General features: G+C 46.8%; 1 long non-coding RNA gene across 1 annotated transcript; it reads left to right on the forward strand.

Moving 5' to 3' along the window:
• Positions 1 to 425: 425 nt before the first annotated feature.
• On the forward strand, positions 426 to 2,796 carry LOC120920470. Its single transcript, XR_005744719.1, has 2 exons — positions 426 to 597; positions 2,661 to 2,796. It is a non-coding gene; the product is annotated as an uncharacterized LOC120920470 (long non-coding RNA).
• Positions 2,797 to 7,150: the final 4,354 nt, after the last annotated feature.

The following is a 7,150-nucleotide window of genomic DNA, read 5'->3' on the forward strand; positions in this document are numbered from 1 at the left end:
CACCCCCCCCCCCAGCTGTGCCTGCCTTGTCTGGCAAATCAGTGTTCTCCTCCACCTCCCCAGCTGTGCCCACCTTGTCCGACAACCCAGTGTCCTCCTCCACCTCCCCAGCTGTCCTTGTGCCCACCTTGTCCGGCTCCCCAGCTGTCGCCCTCCTCCCAGGCTGAGCTACTGCTGACATCCTCTACAGCAGCTGTAATGGATGTCCTCCACGGCTGCTGCTTTCTCTGGAGAGTCAGTCAGTGCACCAGACCTGTGTAGGGTGGCATTCTTCAGCCCCTCATGTTCCCCTGGCCAGGCTAGTGGGGGAAGCCAGCAGCCGTGGCTGGGCCCCCCTAGGCGGCTGCCTAGTTCGCCTAGTGGGAGTGCCGGCCCCTGGTTATATGTATTGTATTGTGAATGTTTTATTTAATTATTTTTATTTAATAACATTTATTACACTTGAAAAAATATATAATACATAATCTCATAGATAACAATGCATTTCATATTTGCAGGAACGTACGTGTGACCGTTACCAGAGCCACGGTTTATTTGGGGGCTTACCGGTTACTGGATATAATTCCTATAGAGCATGGGACTTTTTACAGAACTAGGGTAACATTTACATTTTCTTGTGAAGACTCGAGTTAAGATAATTGGTTTGTAGATGTAACAAAACAATGGGAAATCTGCTCTTCTGATCATTTTGCTTTGCCTGGCATATTCATATTCTATAAACTGCCTAAAGGGCCACTTACCAGCACAGGAGGAGGAGGTCCCCACAACCACACTCTATGACCTCACTGCCTCTAGAAAGAAGCCATGTACTTCTATTAGGGTGGCACTGCGATCACAGAAAGTAGGTATTTTGCCCCATAAACCTCAGCGGATCCCGGGATCTCCAATTGGAGAAGGCAGAGAAGCAGAACTCCTGATTTTTCCCATCACACATTTGCTGTACAGAGGGACATCTTGCACCATCTTTGATTTTGCTGCCCCCAGTAAGTACAGGAAGTGACGGTAAATCTCAGTAGAAACGACAGGAAGTGGGTAAAAATGTATCTAGGGGTGACTGGGTGTGAAGCGAAATCTCCCCAGTTGGGGTGCTGGGGGATAATTTATGGGGAAATGTCTCCAGGGGGGACATGAAGCAAATCTAAGTGGGGACAGGATGTGGGGGACTCCCCCCAAGTGGGCAGGTGACGTTAATGGCAATGTGAAGGAAAATCTTCCCAGCGGGGAAGGGGAAGTCTCCAGCAGGTATAGTAAGCAAGTGGAAATCTTCCAAAAAGGGTTAAGAAAGCTAACTAGTGAGGAGAGCGAGTATGGGGAGATCTACACATTGAGAACAGGAAGTGAGGGGGAAAATCTCCATAGGGGGACAGGTAGTGAAGTCAAAGGTACCCTGTGAGAACAGGAAGTGGGAGAAAAGCTCGATGAAGGGGGGAAGAGCAGGAGATGAAGGGAAATGTCCCCAGAGACGACAGAAAGTGATATTAAATCTTTACAAGGGGACAGGAAATGAGGATAAACCTAACCATTGAGAACAACGCAAGAGGAAATCTCTGTGGTGGGGGGATCCCCCCAATAAAAATAGGAAGGTAAAGGAAATCTCTAACAGTAGACAGGAAATGAGGGAAATCTACACAGTGAGAACAGAAAGTGAGAGGAGGGGAAATATAACCAGCGAGGAAAGGGAGTGAGGGTAATATCTACAGAGGGGACAGGAAGTATAAGTAAATCTAACCACTGAGGATAGGAAGTGAGGGCAAATCTCTAGAGGGGCAGGAGCAGAAAGTGAAGGGAAATCTATCCAATGAAAACAAAAAGCGAGAGTAAATCTAACCAGTGAGGACAGGAAGTGAGAGGAGGGGAGATATAACCAGTGAGGACAGGAAGTGTGAGCAAATCTAACCAATAAGAATAGGAAGTGAGGTCTCTAGAGGAAGGGGGGGGAGTGAAAAAGAATCTACCCAATAAGAACAAAAAGCTTCATTTTGCAAAGAATACTCAATCACATACAAGGTAAAAAATAAATAAAATAAAAAATAAAACAAAAAATAAAACACAGTATTTTTGCTTGCATGGATGATGAAAATCAGCAGAGCTCCTGCTCACTAAGGCTCCTCTTATACTGGGGCAGGAGGGGTGGTGACGGTAAAGTGCCGCTGTTTTTAGCGACGCTTTACCGCTAATTTTGCGGCACTAGTCGGGGGTAAAACCACCCCGCTAGCTGCTGAGAAAGGGTTAAAACCGCCCACAATGCGCCTCTGCAGGCGCATTGCCGGCGGTATAGCCGCGCTGTCCTATTGATTTCAATGGGCGGGAGCGGTAAACACACGGCTTCAAAGATGCTGCTAGCAGGACTTTTTTTTCCCATCCTGCTAGCGCACCGACAGTGTGAAAGCCCTCGGGGAGAAACATCAGCAGCTGTTTAGGGTCGGTTTGCAGGCGCTATTTTTAGCGCAATAGCGCCTGCAAACCTCCCCAGTGTGAAAGGGGTCTTACTTAGCTCTGAAGCACCTGCACAGTCTATTTCCACCCCATAGTCATGGAGTACTTCAGGAGCATTACTGTTGAAGGGCAGATGTGACTTCATCAGTAGCTTTGGCTTTATTTGTATTTTCATAAATGATTGGCCTTTACGACAGACTTTTATCATTTCTTTGCATTTACAGTACGGCTTTCAAGTGTCAGCCCAGTTCCCGTAGATGGAGGACCATCCCAACAACTACTCCATATGCCAGGAGCTCATTAGACTCCTCCACAAAGCACGGTGTAGTGTTCACCTAAATAAAAATCTATCTCGCATGACTCTGTGTTGTCTTCATTGACTAAGCAAAGGATTCATAGATCTCCTCTAGACTGAATGAACCTGGAAGCACTCAGATTTGAGCACTTACAGGTTCAGAACTGTGGTAACCACCGTGTCGGAGGGTCTGGCATATTTTAGATATGTGCATTTCGTTTAGTTTCTAATTCGTTTAACGAAAATTCGGAAATTCGTTAATTCCGAATTTTCATATTAACAAATTTTTTAATTTCCGGACTTCCGAAATTTCGAATTTTTTAATTTCCGAATTTTCGTATTTCCAAATTTTTTAATTTCCGAATTTTCGTATTTCCGATTTTTTTAATTTTCGAATTTTCAAATGTTTTAATATTCAAATTTTGTATTTTCGAAATTCCGAATTTTTCAATATTTTCATTTTTCGAATTTTTCAATTTTCGAATTGAAAAATTTCGAAAATTGAAAAATGAAAAATTCGAAAGGTTAACCACTTGCAGCCAAAACACATTCCTGTTACGTCATTTGACTTAGGCTGCATTCATACCTGAGCATAGGTCGTTTTTTTCCGGCGTTTTGTCGCGCGTATTCATGCTTATTTGCGCGTTTGCATACAGCGTCGTCCGACGTTTTATATTTTAGCCAATAGGAAAAATTATCATTTTTTCATCACTTGTTGGTAGATTTTTTTTTATCTTCTGCCTGGGTGAAATGCTCTATTGATTAAAGTGACAAAACGCCCACAGCAAACGCTCGTTCTTGCGCTAGTAGCTTGAATCGAGCGTTTCCATTACTTTATATGGGAAATAGGAACGCTCAAAAACGCCCAACCTGCCCGATTCGCGTAACAAAAAAGGGTCCGGAACTTGTTTGAGCTTCAGGCGTTCGGCGTCAGGCGTTTTGGAGTGGAGATGTGAACCATCTCCATAGGGAATAATGTATTTTTTCCCCTCTAGCATTTTTGAGCGTCGCGCTTCAGGCAACAAAACGCTCAGGTGTGAATGCAGCCTTAAAGTAGTTGTACCAGGATGATTTGCAGCTGCAGGCATCACTCCGGTACCGTTTTTTAGAGCAGACGGTCAGCTCTCTTCTAATTACAACCGGAACGGGCGAACCGTCCCGCTGGGAGACCAGAGCTACTAGCCAGCACGTCCGCAGGCTAGTCGGAGACCCGAAGAAAGCTGCGGGGGTTGTTTTTCCGGGGGTTGGACTTGGCCCCTTAGTTCCAGTGAAGGGAACTCTTAAGGCGTCAGCATGCCAAGACATTCTGGATAATTTCACTCCCAACTTTGTGGGAACAGTTTGGGGACGGTCCCTTCCTGTTCCAACATGCGTAGGATGCAAAAAAGTAATGTTTTGCATTATAACTAGTTTGATACCTGTTGAAATGGAGCCGTTTTATTCACCCCCGTCACTCCTGAATCATTATTCTCACTGACTTCCTGGTTTGCGGTGCGCATTCATTCTTGCTACATCACGGCCTAATGGGAACTACAGTTCCCATTAGGCTTAGCCTCCATGCCTGTGAGGGATAAGAGAGCATCTTCATGCAGGGCTGTAGTCATAGGGAGGGGGTGAGCACATTCTGCTTTCCACCATGCAAAACGGCTCAGATGCTGGTGGAAAGCAAGAAGAGGAGAGACAGGAAATGGCATTTTCAAACCTGGATTACTGTATTTTGGAGGTCAAAAGGAAAAACGAGGTAAGTGATATTTAAATGCTCTAGCTTACAGCAATCAATTGATCTAATAAAAAACAAACCTTCAGTGTTCCTTTAAGGTGAAAAAACAAGAACCTTTACAACCCCTTTAAAGACTTCAGCACTGTTGCCCCCTCTACAGGCAGACATTTATCAGCCAAAGTAGCAAAAAAAATAAGTATATTCATTGCGATATATGCAGCAAATATGAGAGCGGGGTGGATTTGTTTAATCTATTTTATTAGATTTTCAAAGAATACAGAAAAAAAAACAAAAAAAAGTTGTCAAAAATATATAAATCATCAATATCACAGATATTTACACCTGATTGGAGGAAAGGCAGTACCCTCTTCCCTAGCATGAGGAGGAGCAAGAGCTAGAAAGCAGAGCTCATCTTGATAACATTTTATGGATTTACCAGGAAATGAGGTGTGTGTGTGTATATATATATATATATATATATATATATATATATATATATATATACACACACACACACACACACACACACCTATCTCGTGATGAGGAATGTACATAAAACCAACAATGAATAAATAACAGACAACACACATCGGGAAGGAACCTGTCACAGAGATGGAGTTGGGGGATATACAGGAAAGTACCGTATTTATCGGCGTATAACACGCACAGGCGTAAAACACGCACCCTAACTTTAAGATGGAAGTTTCAGGAAAAAAACGTTCCACAGCCCCCTGCGTATAACACGCGGGCACAGTTGACCCTCTATTTTCAGGGTAAAAAAGTGAGTGTTATACGCCAATAATGTAAGCACACGATTATTATTCAGAAGGGCTTATGAATGGAAAGGAAAAGCAATAGTTGGGGGAGGGTGGCGTGCATAAGAAATCTGTTTTGTGATTTATAAAGTAGAGCCAAAGCACAGTCTTCTGAGCCACATCATGAAGGTAGTTATAAGGCCCCCCCCCCCCCCCCATATCAGGAGGTAAAATCTGATGAATAGTGAGCCCATCCTATGCAGGTAATTTTAAAATTAAATGCATCCAATTTGCCATTTTCCCCCCAAGAAATCATTCTCTCCATATCAGAAATGGCATCCAGTTCATGGGGCCACGTCACTATTGAGGCAGTCTACACCAGTGTCTGGCAATACTGGTATGCAAGGCAGTACAGCCAGCCCTGTTGTACCAGCAACAGGGGAGCACGGGCCCCAAAAACCCAACAGGGGAGCCCGGGCCCCAAAAACCCAACAGGGGAGCCCAGACCTCATAAACCCAACAGGGGAGCCCAGACCTCATAAACCCAACAGGGGAGCCCGGGCCCCATAAACCCAACAGGGGAGCCCGGGCCCAAAAAAAACCCAACAAGGGAGCCCGGGCCCCATAAACCCAAAAGGGGAGCCCGGACCTCATAAACCCAACAGGGGAGTCCGGGCCCCATAAACCCAACAGGGGAGTCCGGGCCCCAAAAACCCAACAGGGGAGCCAGGGCCCCAAAAACCCAACAGGGGAGCCAGGGCCCCAAAAACCCAACAGGGGAGCCCAGGCCCCAAAAACCCAACAGGGGAGCCCGGGCCCCAAAAACCCAACAGGGGAGCCCGGACCTCAGAAACTCAACAGGGGAGCCCGGGCACCAAAAACCCAAGAGGGGAGCCCGGGCCTCATAAACCCAACAGGGGAGCCCGGGCCACTAAAACCCAACAGGGGAGCCCGGGCCCCATAAACCCAAAAGTGGAGCCCGGACCTCATAAACCCAACATGGGAGCCCGGGCCTCAAAAACCCAACAGGGGAGCCCAGGCCCCAAAAATCCAACAGGGGAGCCCGGGCCCCAAAAACCCAACAGGGGAGCCCGGACCTCATAAACCCAACAGGGGAGCCCGGACCTCAAAAACCAAAAGGGGAGCCCGGACCTCATAAACCCAAAAGGGGAGCCCGGACCTCATAAACCCAACAGGAGAGCCGGGCCCCAAAAACCCAACAGGGGAGCCCGGACCTCATAAACACAACAGGGGAGCCCGGGCCCCAAAAACCCAACAGGGGAGCCCGGGCCCCAAAAACCCAACAGGGGAGCACGGGCCCCATAAACCCAACAGGGATGCCCGTGCCGCTTTACAGTTAATTTCTAATAAAAAAAAAAATGATTAACCCATACCCGAACATGATTACCAGGGAGCATAGTCATTTCTAGAGCTCCCTCATGTCAGAGGGGCCCAGGAGGCGAGAGCAGAGAGGGGGGGGGGGGACTTTTTCTCAATTTACAGGCACAGGCAGATTAAGCAGTGCACCAGGCACAGATTATATCTGGCTATCCTACCGTATGCCTTCCCTGGTGGATGGATTACCGAGGTGGTGGTACTAGCAGTCCCCTTCACACCACACAGGCTACTCTGGAAGGTGCAGTCCCCAGACTCTGTGCTTAGGATCATTACTTTGTGCACAGCGGGTGCTCTATGGCAGTCGGTGTGACTGGTTGTTGGGTGGCGGCTGTGTTTTAGTCTAACACACAGCACAGAAAGTCGGCTCCCAACAACCATGTCACACCGACAGCCATAGAGCACCCACCGTGCTGCACTCAACATGATGACAATTATGAGCACACAGCGAGATACTACTTTATACTTTGGGGGGCAGTAAAAACACAGCTGAGGTACATTTTTACCACCTCTAAACCACTGCCCTTTAAGAACCTTTCACCCAAGCTT

This window comes from Rana temporaria, chromosome 13, assembly GCF_905171775.1.
Source record: "Rana temporaria chromosome 13, aRanTem1.1, whole genome shotgun sequence".
Taxonomy (NCBI): domain Eukaryota; kingdom Metazoa; phylum Chordata; class Amphibia; order Anura; family Ranidae; genus Rana; species Rana temporaria.